General features: G+C 52.2%; 1 protein-coding gene across 1 annotated transcript in view; it reads right to left on the bottom strand.

The window, feature by feature from the left end:
* Positions 1-221: 221 nt before the first annotated feature.
* TNFRSF19 (TNF receptor superfamily member 19) overlaps positions 222-10,354 on the bottom strand; it is a 118,788-nt gene continuing 108,655 nt past the window's right edge. The window contains exon 11 of the transcript XR_007154420.1: positions 222-270. The gene's annotated coding sequence lies outside the window, so the exon portion shown is untranslated. The remainder of the gene's footprint in view (positions 271-10,354) is intronic.

Genomic DNA, 10,354 nt, shown 5'->3' with positions numbered 1-10,354 from the left:
GCCCCCCAGGTGCTCCCTTGTACATTCATTTTATTTTATTTTTTTAATTTTTATTAAAAAAAATTTTTTTTTCAACATTTATTTATTTTTGGGACAGAGAGAGAGCATGAACGGGCGAGGGGCAGAGAGAGAGGGAGACACAGAATCGGAACCAGGCTCCAGGCTCGAAGCCATCAGCCCAGAGCCCGACGCGGGGCTCGAACTCACCGACCGCGAGATCGTGACCTGGCTGAAGTCGGACGCTTAACCGACTGTGCCACCCAGGCGCCCCTGTACATTCATTTTAAATAAAGCCATTTGAGGGGCGCCTGGGTGGTCAGCCAGTGAAACGGCTGACGTTGGCTCGGGTCATGATCTCGAGGCTTGTGGGTTTGAGCCCCGCGTCGGACTCTGGTGCCTGCTTCGGATTCCATGTCTCCCTCTGTCTCTGCCCCTCCCCCGCTCAAGCTCCCTCGCTCGCTCTCACCCTCTCTCTCTCTCCCCTTCAAAAGTAAACATTGAGGGGCGCCTGGGTGGCGCAGTCGGTTAAGCGTCCGACTTCAGCCAGGTCACCATCTCGCGGTCCGGGAGTTCGAGCCCCGCGTCAGGCTCTGGGCTGATGGCTCGGGGCCTGGAGCCTGTTTCCGATTCTGTGTCTCCCTCTCTCTCTGCCCTTCCCCCATTCATGCTCTGTCTCTCTCTGTCCCAAAAGTAAATAAACGTTGAAAAAAAAATTTTTTTTTAAATAAAAAAATAAATAAAAAAAAACAAAAGTAAACATTGAAAAATTTAAAAAATAAAGCCACTTGTGAGCTAGCCCTTTCGGAGACCTTCCTGTGCAAAGTGTTTGTACTCTTTCTCGTGGTGGGACAAACACATGTGTGGCTGCTATTCTGTGTGTATTTAACACTCATCAAGTGTGAGAATGTGCATCAAGGTACTGAAGGAGAGGTGGTTACTTTCCCTGCGGGATGGGACATCAGAACGAACCAAGGCAGGGGATGGGGGCCGCTGGTCAGAGCCGGAGGACAGGTCCTTCGCCGAGCTCAGGACAAGGCACGTGCCTTCCTGTCCCCTGCAGATGATGGGAGAGTCGTAAGTCCTGACTTAGAGGTGGACCAGAGGACTGAGAGATCTGGTTTAAGGTGAGGGCCTGAGTTGGCCTCTGGAAGCCGAAGGCAGTGACACTTCCAGTGTTGCTGAGGTTTGTAGACTAGACGTGAGCCACCACGGAGGGGCTGAACCGTCCTGACACCAGCCTGACTGGGTTTCTGACACACCAGTCAGATTGGAGAGGACTGGATGACAGAGAAGCCAGGTTATAGACACGGACAGACAGGACGCCCAAGTCCTGGGGTGGGTGACAGGTCCTGGGCAAGGCAAGATCCCCGGGGGGACAGTGGCGCAGTCGAGTGCCTCATACCTAGAATTGGACTGGAAATTTCCACCAGCTCTGAACATAGTAGGACAGTTTCGGGCCAGGAGTTATTTGCGAAGCATCATTCCATCTCCTTGCCAAACGCTGCTGTCCTGAAATGTTCCCCCTCCATACGAGTTATGGACACAATGGCAATTCTATCAATGTTTAATTAACCTTAGTTTCTGGATAACTCTTAGAAAAAACCCTATTGGCTTGTCAAGAACAAAAGAGGTGGCTCTTGCCGTTAAAAGTCTCTCGAAGGAGTGGTTCAGGGCCCCTTTACAGCCAAGCAAGGCTGTGGCGGTGACAGCAGCCCTTAGGTGACCTGGTGGGAGGACGAGGGAGGGGGGTGGCCCGTCCCTGCCTAAACCTTGGAAAAAAAAAAAAAAAAAAAGGACCACCCAGCCATGTGTTAGCGATTCCTGGAACTCTTGCATTTGAGGGGCGCCAGTGCAAAGATAGGGATCTCTTAATGCCCGAACGCACCCAGGACAGAGATGTCGGGGTGAGAGTTTTCCATCATTTTAAGCAGTCAGGTATGCTTTCCGTTCAGGTCCTGGTTTTTAAGTGTGGCTGTCGTGTTAGGTTATGCGAATCTTGCCAAAGCATCCTGAAACGTACGGTGGAGAGTGTGAGCCTGACTTTCTTAGAAGTCGTGAATGAGTTATGATGATTGTGAATTAACCATGGTTATTACGGAAAGAGTTCATCATAGCTCACGTACATCTTAGGGTAACAGCCACAGTGTTTTATGGACACTGTAAATGTCTTCAGAAAGTGTTAGCAGAAAGCATACGCGCAGACGTGTAATGTGCACATGGTTCATTTGATTCAATGAAATGCTGATTTAATCTGGGACGCTCACGTGTGTGCGTGTGCGTGTGTGTGTAAGTGTTCCTGTTAGCTCAAAGCCAGGGGCTCTGACTGCCCGAGAACTCTGCTGCAGAAAAAACATTACCAAAGTGGCAAGTAATGACCTAACACTTGTTATCAACGTGATGATTTGGGCATCTGCAGAATTTTTTACAATATGCCGTTAAAATCTTCGCACATACGTCTCCTGCTGGGTGGGGCACTCACTCTTCTGAGGATAAAGAGAATATCTCTGTCGCTCCTCTACCTAACAGCGTCTTACCCACCAAGAGCATTCAGCGAAACTTTGTTGAATGAATGTTAGGGAAATTTTTGTTTACCTTCCGACGAAAGCGCCATAAGAACTTGGCTGTGTGGCTCGTTATCGCCTGCCTCCTTCCTAGAACAATGCCTTGCACGCACTTATACTCGGGTGAGTGATGGGGACAGATAAACTAGTGATCGAGAAAAATAGAAAACTTTTAAAATATGAAGACCGAAAGACCACGAGCTCTATGAAAAATGGGAGAAAAGAGGAGCATGACATCTCCCCAATTAATTGATATCAGTGCCTAAAATGCATCATCTCCGGGACTAGATCTACACTGGGCTCTGAGTATATCAACTCAGCCTGGTTGTGGAAGAGAAGGACGCGTAGCCAATAAGCCAGAAAGCGAGAACTCACTCGGAGGCCACATGACGCATCAGCCAAAGCACGGGTTTAGAAGCTCGATAGTCTGAGCAAATTCTTGGATCGGCCATTTTTTTTTTTTAATTTTTTTTTTTTCAACGTTTTATTTATTTTTTGGGGACAGAGAGAGACAGAGCATGAACGGGGGAGGGGCAGAGAGAGAGGGACACACAGAATCGGAAACAGGCTCCAGGCTCTGAGCCATCAGCCCAGAGCCTGACGCGGGGCTCGAACTCCCGGACCGCGAGATCGTGACCTGGCTGAAGTCGGACGCTTAACCGACTGCACCACCCAGGCGCCCCTGGATCGGCCATTTAATAGCTGTGCCACCCTCGCTGGATTCAGGCTCCTTGTCTAGAACACTGGGGTTGTGATGCCCACCTTCACAGGTAGAGAAAGTCTATTTACTCAGTGCCTGCCTGGTATGTCAGTTCTCCGTACCTCCTGTCCGGGTCCAGCGGGGAGGGGGAGGCATGAAGAAAAGTCTGTGAGATAAAATGTTCGAACGTGTGACACAGATGGAGGGTCACGAGTCGAAGCAATGGGTGTATCATACGAGGGGACGCCTACTGATGAGTCTCACTGAGCTACCTTGACACTTGGGTTGAGACTGACACTGCTAAAATTTACAGCCGAGACTTTGGCACAGTTTGGCATGAATATTATGAAGTTAATAACCCTGAAAGTTTAGCTTGAGCCCAAACAAGACTTGGCCCTCCGTTCATTTCCCAAATACTTATTAAGCTCCTGCTTTGGTACTTTTTAGGTACTAGGGAGGCAACAGCGAACAGAACTGTCCAAGCTTTCTACGCTCATGGCTCTTACGTTCTGGTAGGACGTGACAGAAAATAAAATATGCAGCCAATAGATTCAAGGGCAACAACTTCTATGGGAAAATAGGGAAGGGAAGGCGGGATCTGGGGAAGCACGCAATTTGAAATCGGGTTGGTCACAGGCAGGCTCATTGGGAAAATGACTTCTAAGAGGACAGTGAAGGAGCCAAAGTTATGAGAAGAGCAGAGGAAACAGCGTGTGAAAAGGGTCTGTGGTAGAAAGGAGCCTGACCCTTTGAAGGCTGTAGATGTCTATCTCGAAGCACTGAGCTCTGCTAAAGACTAACAGTACAGTTTTCAAAACCCAAAAGTTTCCTTCACACTGTTGTCTGACATCTTGCTGTTCCTAGGACACACCCCCTGTTTGTGATTGGTTCTGGGATTCAGAAAGGTACCACGACCTGAACTCGGACCCCTGTCCTCCTGTTCCTTCTGGGTTTTATTTGGAAAATATTTACCTATCGTTTACCGTGTGCTAGATGTTTTCTAAACACTTTTAATGTATAAACTCATGGATGCCTGGGTGGCTCAGTGGGTTGGGCCCCTGACTCTTGATTTCGGCTCAGGTCATAGATCCCAGGGTCATGGGATCAAGCCCCATGTCGAGCTCTGCACCGAGGAGCCTCTCTTTCTCTCCCTCCGCCCCTCTCCCCTGCTCATTCTCTCTCTCTCTCTCTAGAATAAGTAAATAAGGAGCTCCTGGGTGGCTCAGTCGGTGAAGCATCCGACTCTTGCTTTCGGCTCAGGTCACGATCTCGAGGTTCGTGAGTTCGAGCCCCACCATCGGGCTCCGTGCTGACAGTGCCGAGCCTGCTTGGGATCCTCTCTCTCCTTCTCTCTCTCCTCCCCTCCCCCGCTCACGCTCTTTCTCTCTCAAAATAAGTAAATACACTTAAAAAAAAAGTAAGTAAATAAATAAAACTCACTTCATTCCCATCACCATCCTGAGATACTTTTGTTGTGCCCATTTAACAGGGGGATAGACCGAGGGACAGGGAGTCTAAGATCACAGAGCCCATAAACCTCAGAGGCGCGATCTGAGCCCGGCCGTCCGGCTTTGGGGCTCATCCCTTTTGGCTGCGCCCTGTGCAGCCTCCCGCAGGGACACCTCCCCTCCCAGTGGGGAGCCTGAGCCGGCTCAGACCCAGTCCACGGAGCCAACTGTGTGCCCCTCTTCCCAGCCCCACCTTCGGTGGCCTCGCTTTGGTAACGTGGGATCCGCCACGGAGGGAGCGTCCGCGCCCCGGGAGTCAGCCGCGCCACAGACCGGGGCCTCATCGCGAGGGACCGGTTGTCACACGCCTCCCGGCACGTGATTGACCCCGCGCCGGGTTTCGATCCCCCTGTGACGCTTCCCCTGACTCGACCCCGTCGGGCACGGATGAGTCCGGTTTTCCCCGGGTGCCCGCCCCCCTCGCTTGCAACACGAGCCCTCCGGTGGAAAAGTGCTGTTTTCTCTCTCGCTGTATCCTCAGCGCTTGCGCGGGCAGCAGGCATCAGGCCTTCAGCAGAGAGCTGGGCACAGGGCAACTGGTCACCTTGCCGGCTGCGTGTGTGTGTGTGTGTGTGTGTGTGTGTGTGTGTGTGTGCTGAAGAGCGTCTCCAGTCTTCCCGCTGTTGCCATCGAGTGTCAGATTTCCTGACCTTTGAGCCTTTTCTTCTTAATTCTTTACATCTCGGCTGCTGCGGTCAAAGGAGGGACGCTCCTCGGTTGTCCCCCTACCCGGCAGGTGGTCAGGACGGCCAGCATCGTTGCCTGGAGGTCACCGGTTTGATAATCACTCCCGCAGACACCTCCCGCTCTTCTGGAGTCCCGGCTCCCAACCTCGGTGTTTTAAGAGGCCTCAAGAATTTCCCAGCAACCCCTGGGAAAGTAGCTTATAACTTTTATGAGGCCTGAGCTTGTGTGGAAAGTGGTACAGGAGAGGCCCGAGGGAGCTCACGTTGCTTATACCGGAGGCCTGGGGACCGCTTCTCACTGTCGCACCAGCTGGAGACTCCGTGGGGTCTGGGCCGAAGCCGCCCTGGGCCCCTGGTGAGAACCGTCCTTCCTCAGGCCTTGAGAATGTCCGTTGTCTCACTCCTCCTGTGTTCAGAACCCTTTACTCGTCTTCGTGATGCCTCGTGATACTCCTGGCCCGTTAGAAAGTGCTTTGGCTCCAAGTTTTAGAAGGTTGTCAGAGGGCAGGGCTGCGTTCTCTGGGTCGGTCCCGGAAGCACTTGGTCTGGGGCGGAGGAGAGAGGGTGCCGGTCGGTGCTCGAGTCTGGGTCCCCAGTCACCATGTCCCTTTCGCGTCCCCATTGTGAGCATTCAGGTAATGGGAGAGGGACCCTGTCCAGTGCTGGAGTGTCCAGTTGTGACTGGGGACCTAGGTGTCCTTCAGCTCGAATGGTTCTGGTGGTTTCTAGGCTGTCATGGCCAGAGGAATACGGAGCCCTGTCCGGGCTCCAGGGACTCTGACATGGAGGCCTCGACCCAAACTACAGCGGCCAGGTAAGCCAAAGTGACACGCCATTGCATGCTAGGCTTCGAAAGACTCCGGAAACCGGGCGAAAGCACACGGCTGAGGCCTCGGGCCAGATGGGGCTTCCTTTGTCCAAGCCTTACCCCAAATCGTAGCTAGTGGGATAAATGAAAGGGATGAGGACAGGACAGGGCCCGGGAGGAAGGTGGAGGGCTTCGGACAGCAACACCCTGCTCCCCAGGACCTGTGACCCGACAGAGACCTGGCCCCACCTGCCGTCCTGCTCCTTCATGCAAGACCTGGGGAGGCCCAGGCCTGCCCTTTGATCCCTCACTTGTAGAAATGGAGCTTCTGGGGAGGGGAGGTGTGTGTGTTTCTTTAAGTTTATTTATTTATTTTTGGGAGAGAGAGCACTTGCAAGGGGGGTAGGAGCAGAGACACCGAGAGACAGAGAGACAGAGAATCCCAAGCAGGCTCCTGTCAGTGCTCAGTGCGAGCCCCATGTGGGGCTTGAACCCATGAACCGTGAGATCGTGATCTGAGCTGAAGTCACACACTTAACTGACTGAGCCACCTGGGTGCCCCAAGGGATATATAGTCTTTTAAGAAACACAGGTGACTGGGGTGCTTGGGTGGCTCTGTCTGTTGGGGCGAACGACTCTGGCTCAGGTCGTGATCTCGCGGTCCGTGAGTTCGAGCCCCACTTTGGGCTCCGTGCCCACAGCTCAGAGCCTGGAACCTGCTTTGGATTCTGTGTCTCCCTCTCTCTCTGCCCCTCCCCCTCTCACTCTCTGTCTCTCTCTGTCTCTCAATAATAAACATTGTAAAAAGATTGAGAAACACAGGTGATGGCATTATAAATTAATTTAAAAATCAGTGGCTCTCTCGTCACCTAAAAGATTTACTGAGATCCCCTGAGTGTAGGAACCCGGTCACTCTTCTCCTGGGGCCTCAAAGGCCCTTTTACTGTAAATTTCCAGACCGAGAGCCCGAGAGGCTGGTCGGCCACTGGAGCATTTCATTCTGGGGCAGCACCCCATAAGCATCAAATGCTAACTATTTTTATTTCGATCACTAATTTTATGATTTTTGGTAAAACCACTTTTTGTGGAATTCATTTCTTTTCTCCCAAGCTGCCCCAGCGTTATGTATTTTCTTGAGCCAAATAATTAGTCTCTGACATTTTTTGTTTGTTTGGTCTCTTAGCCACAAGTAAATTCATGTTTAAGCGATAGCTCTTGAATTACGCAATAGAAAAACACCAAAGCGTTTTCAATTTAGTTTTGTAGGTCATGTGATGGGAGCATGGTTTCACATATGATGGAAAAAGATGTATTGCATTTTCAAAAAAGTGTTTCTTAATCTTTACTTTTGAGAGAGAGAGTCCCACGGCACGAATAGCGCGGGTGCTGATTTGCTCCGTGTGACCTCTGGGAAGCTACCTAACTTCTCTGTGCCCCAGTGCCCTCATCCATGAAATAAGGATGAAAGAGAATACCTACCTCCCAGAGTCATTCTGAGGATTAAACGTGTTAATGTGAGTAAAGCCTTAGAACCCTGGACGGCACAGAGTTAGTACTTCCTAAGTATGAGTGATTGTCTTTTCCATCATGGGTTCAAAGCACTTGGGAAAATTCAGTATGTCGGAGTGAGGGAGACAGTGAGCCCAGTGGCAGAAGGGCTGGAAGAGGGGTTCTGACGGGAAGGCCAAGGCCTTTGAAGGCACCACCAGAGAGGTACAAGCCCCTGGGACTTTTAGAGAATCAGAGGAGAAATGACTTCTGATTTATAGATTTTTTTAAGTTTGTGTTTTTATTTTGAGAGACAGAGAACACATATATACACACATGCGAGTGGGGAGGGGCAGAGAGAAAGGGGGAGGGGGAATCCCAAGCAGGCTCTGCATTATCAGCACAGAGCCCAACGCCGGGCTCGAACTCTCGAACTGTGAGATCATGACCTGAGCCGGAATAAAGAGTTAGACACTTCACCGACTGAGCCACGCGGGGGCCCCTCTAATTTACAGATTTGAAACCATATGACATCGGGGAGCGGCGACTCAACTTCCAGTTCCTCCGTGTCCTCGTCCCGCTGAAGTTCACGCCATTCATTCTGCATGTAAGGGTCTAGCCAAGCGCTGGGCCCATGAGGCCCGGGAAACATCCGCTGAAAGCGTGACAGACTGATGTGCGTCATACAGCTGACAAAGGCCCCCGGTCACGGTTACCTGCCTGCAGCCTGCAGTCTGGTGCCCTTGGAGGCCGCTGGGGAGCTGGCTCTTCTGCCAGGGCCCCCCAGGCCGGCAGGCCGCTGACCCGTGGGCGCTGGAAGGCAGGGCTGCCCTCCCACATGGCTCTCCCCCTCGGCTTCCCGTGCCGTCGCGGGCCCGCGGCCGCCCCAGGAGCCTCCCCGCCCTCTCTGCCACACGCTTTGGTCCTTTCTGTCCCCCTCTGCTTTTCGCTCTTCCCTTGGCTTTTTGTGAAAACGCAGGCAGGAAATAGGTCACCAGAAGTTAGAGAAAGGCCAGGCATGGCAGGAGGGCGACCCAGTGAGAGCTGATCTCTATCATGTGGCCTCTCACAGAAGTCAGGGTCTTGGCGAGTGGAGGTGGAACAGGCAGGCTCTTCCTTGAGAAGTTTGCCCTTTGACGGTGTAAACCCTTTGGTTCTCTGGAAAGGCTGGTAGGAAACGCCCAGGGCCTTCCCCCTGAGCACACCCAAGGCTCTTGGGGACCCGTGCCACGCGGCCACGCAGACGCTCTGATGGCTTGTGATACGCTTGGCCTCTGCACGCTCAGAAGAACCGCTTCGGCCAACGGTCCGTGGCCTTCTGCTGCCCCACGGCTGTCTCCACAGCTGTCTGGCTCCCAGCAGCCTGCATGCCTCAGTTAGTTGGCCTTCCCGCCCTCAGCAGGGCCGTCCGTGGCCCCGGTGCTTGGCCCTCACTGTTCCCAGTGGCCCCTTGCACAAGCTGTGGGTTTGTCCCTCCGAAACCAGTCCCTCCCACTCGTTGCCCTTTGTGGTTGCTCGCCTTCCAATCCCCTCCATCTCCTCGAAATCTCCCTACTGTCTGAGGGCCCTGGATGTGGTCTCCGAGGGCTCAAGGAGCGGTCTCTCCCTTCCTCGGTCCCTGACTTCATACCTCAACTATGCGGCTCAGAATGACTTGTGTTTTGCGTGGTTGTTTCGGCTGTATCACGTTACCAGCTCACATATAATTTCTTGGCCTTTTCTCACTCCCCTGAGGTCTCCTTCAGTGTTTGTATTTTCCAAATACTTTATCGCTTTGCCATTAATAACTATGTGTGGGATTCCCGTCCCCCTTAGTGCAAGAGCTTGCATTTTTTCCACATTGGACCGCCTTTTATTTGCTGCCCTTAATTATCACCTCTTGCTACTGGTATCCTATTCTCATCCTTGAGTGGGAGGCTTATTTAGTTTCAGTTAATGGGCCACCACCTCCCCTGGTCTTCTCACCAGGGAGGCGACGGCAAAGAGAATTAACTTTCTCACGTAGCCGACGGCGCTCAGCCTTCTCCTCCCGCCTCACAGACTGTCACTTACTCAGTGACTCCTCTGGCCGACCAGGGCCCATCATGGCAGTTGATGGAAAGACTCCAGAGATGCGACCTGTGATGAAAGCCTAAAATAACTGGGACTTCTTCACGGGGACCCAGACCCAACGACCTGAGGGTTCTTGTGGGGGAGGCATTACTCTATTAAGGACAGAGATTAGCTCTATTTTCCGTCTCTTTTACATGATGCCAGTGGGTTAGTGCTAGAAGAACGGGTTGCATTTAGATTCGAGAAAACGCTTTGCGTAGCTAATCGTGAGGCGTGGGGTGGAGAAGGGCCAAGAAAGAGCTCTCAAGGGCAGGAGCCGGGGGTGGCAAGAGTCTCCTCCTGCATGATCTCTGCAAATAAAACGGGGATTGTTCTACCCAGAAGGGCTCCAGCCTGGCCCTTACAAAAGCGGATTCTTGGTGCATTAAACTCTCTCAACATCTCCTGGCTTTGATTCTAGTCCTTTGGACGTGGTTCTCAGTGATGGTCTTTCCTTCTGTTCTATGTGAACCATTTTTCCTCCGTTATCTGTGGGTGTAGGAGCATGCTAT

Source organism: Prionailurus viverrinus, chromosome A1, assembly GCF_022837055.1.
Source record: "Prionailurus viverrinus isolate Anna chromosome A1, UM_Priviv_1.0, whole genome shotgun sequence".
NCBI classification, from domain to species: Eukaryota; Metazoa; Chordata; class Mammalia; order Carnivora; family Felidae; genus Prionailurus; species Prionailurus viverrinus.
Note: the sequence above shows the minus strand (reverse complement) of the source record. Positions and strands in the feature narration are given on the sequence as shown.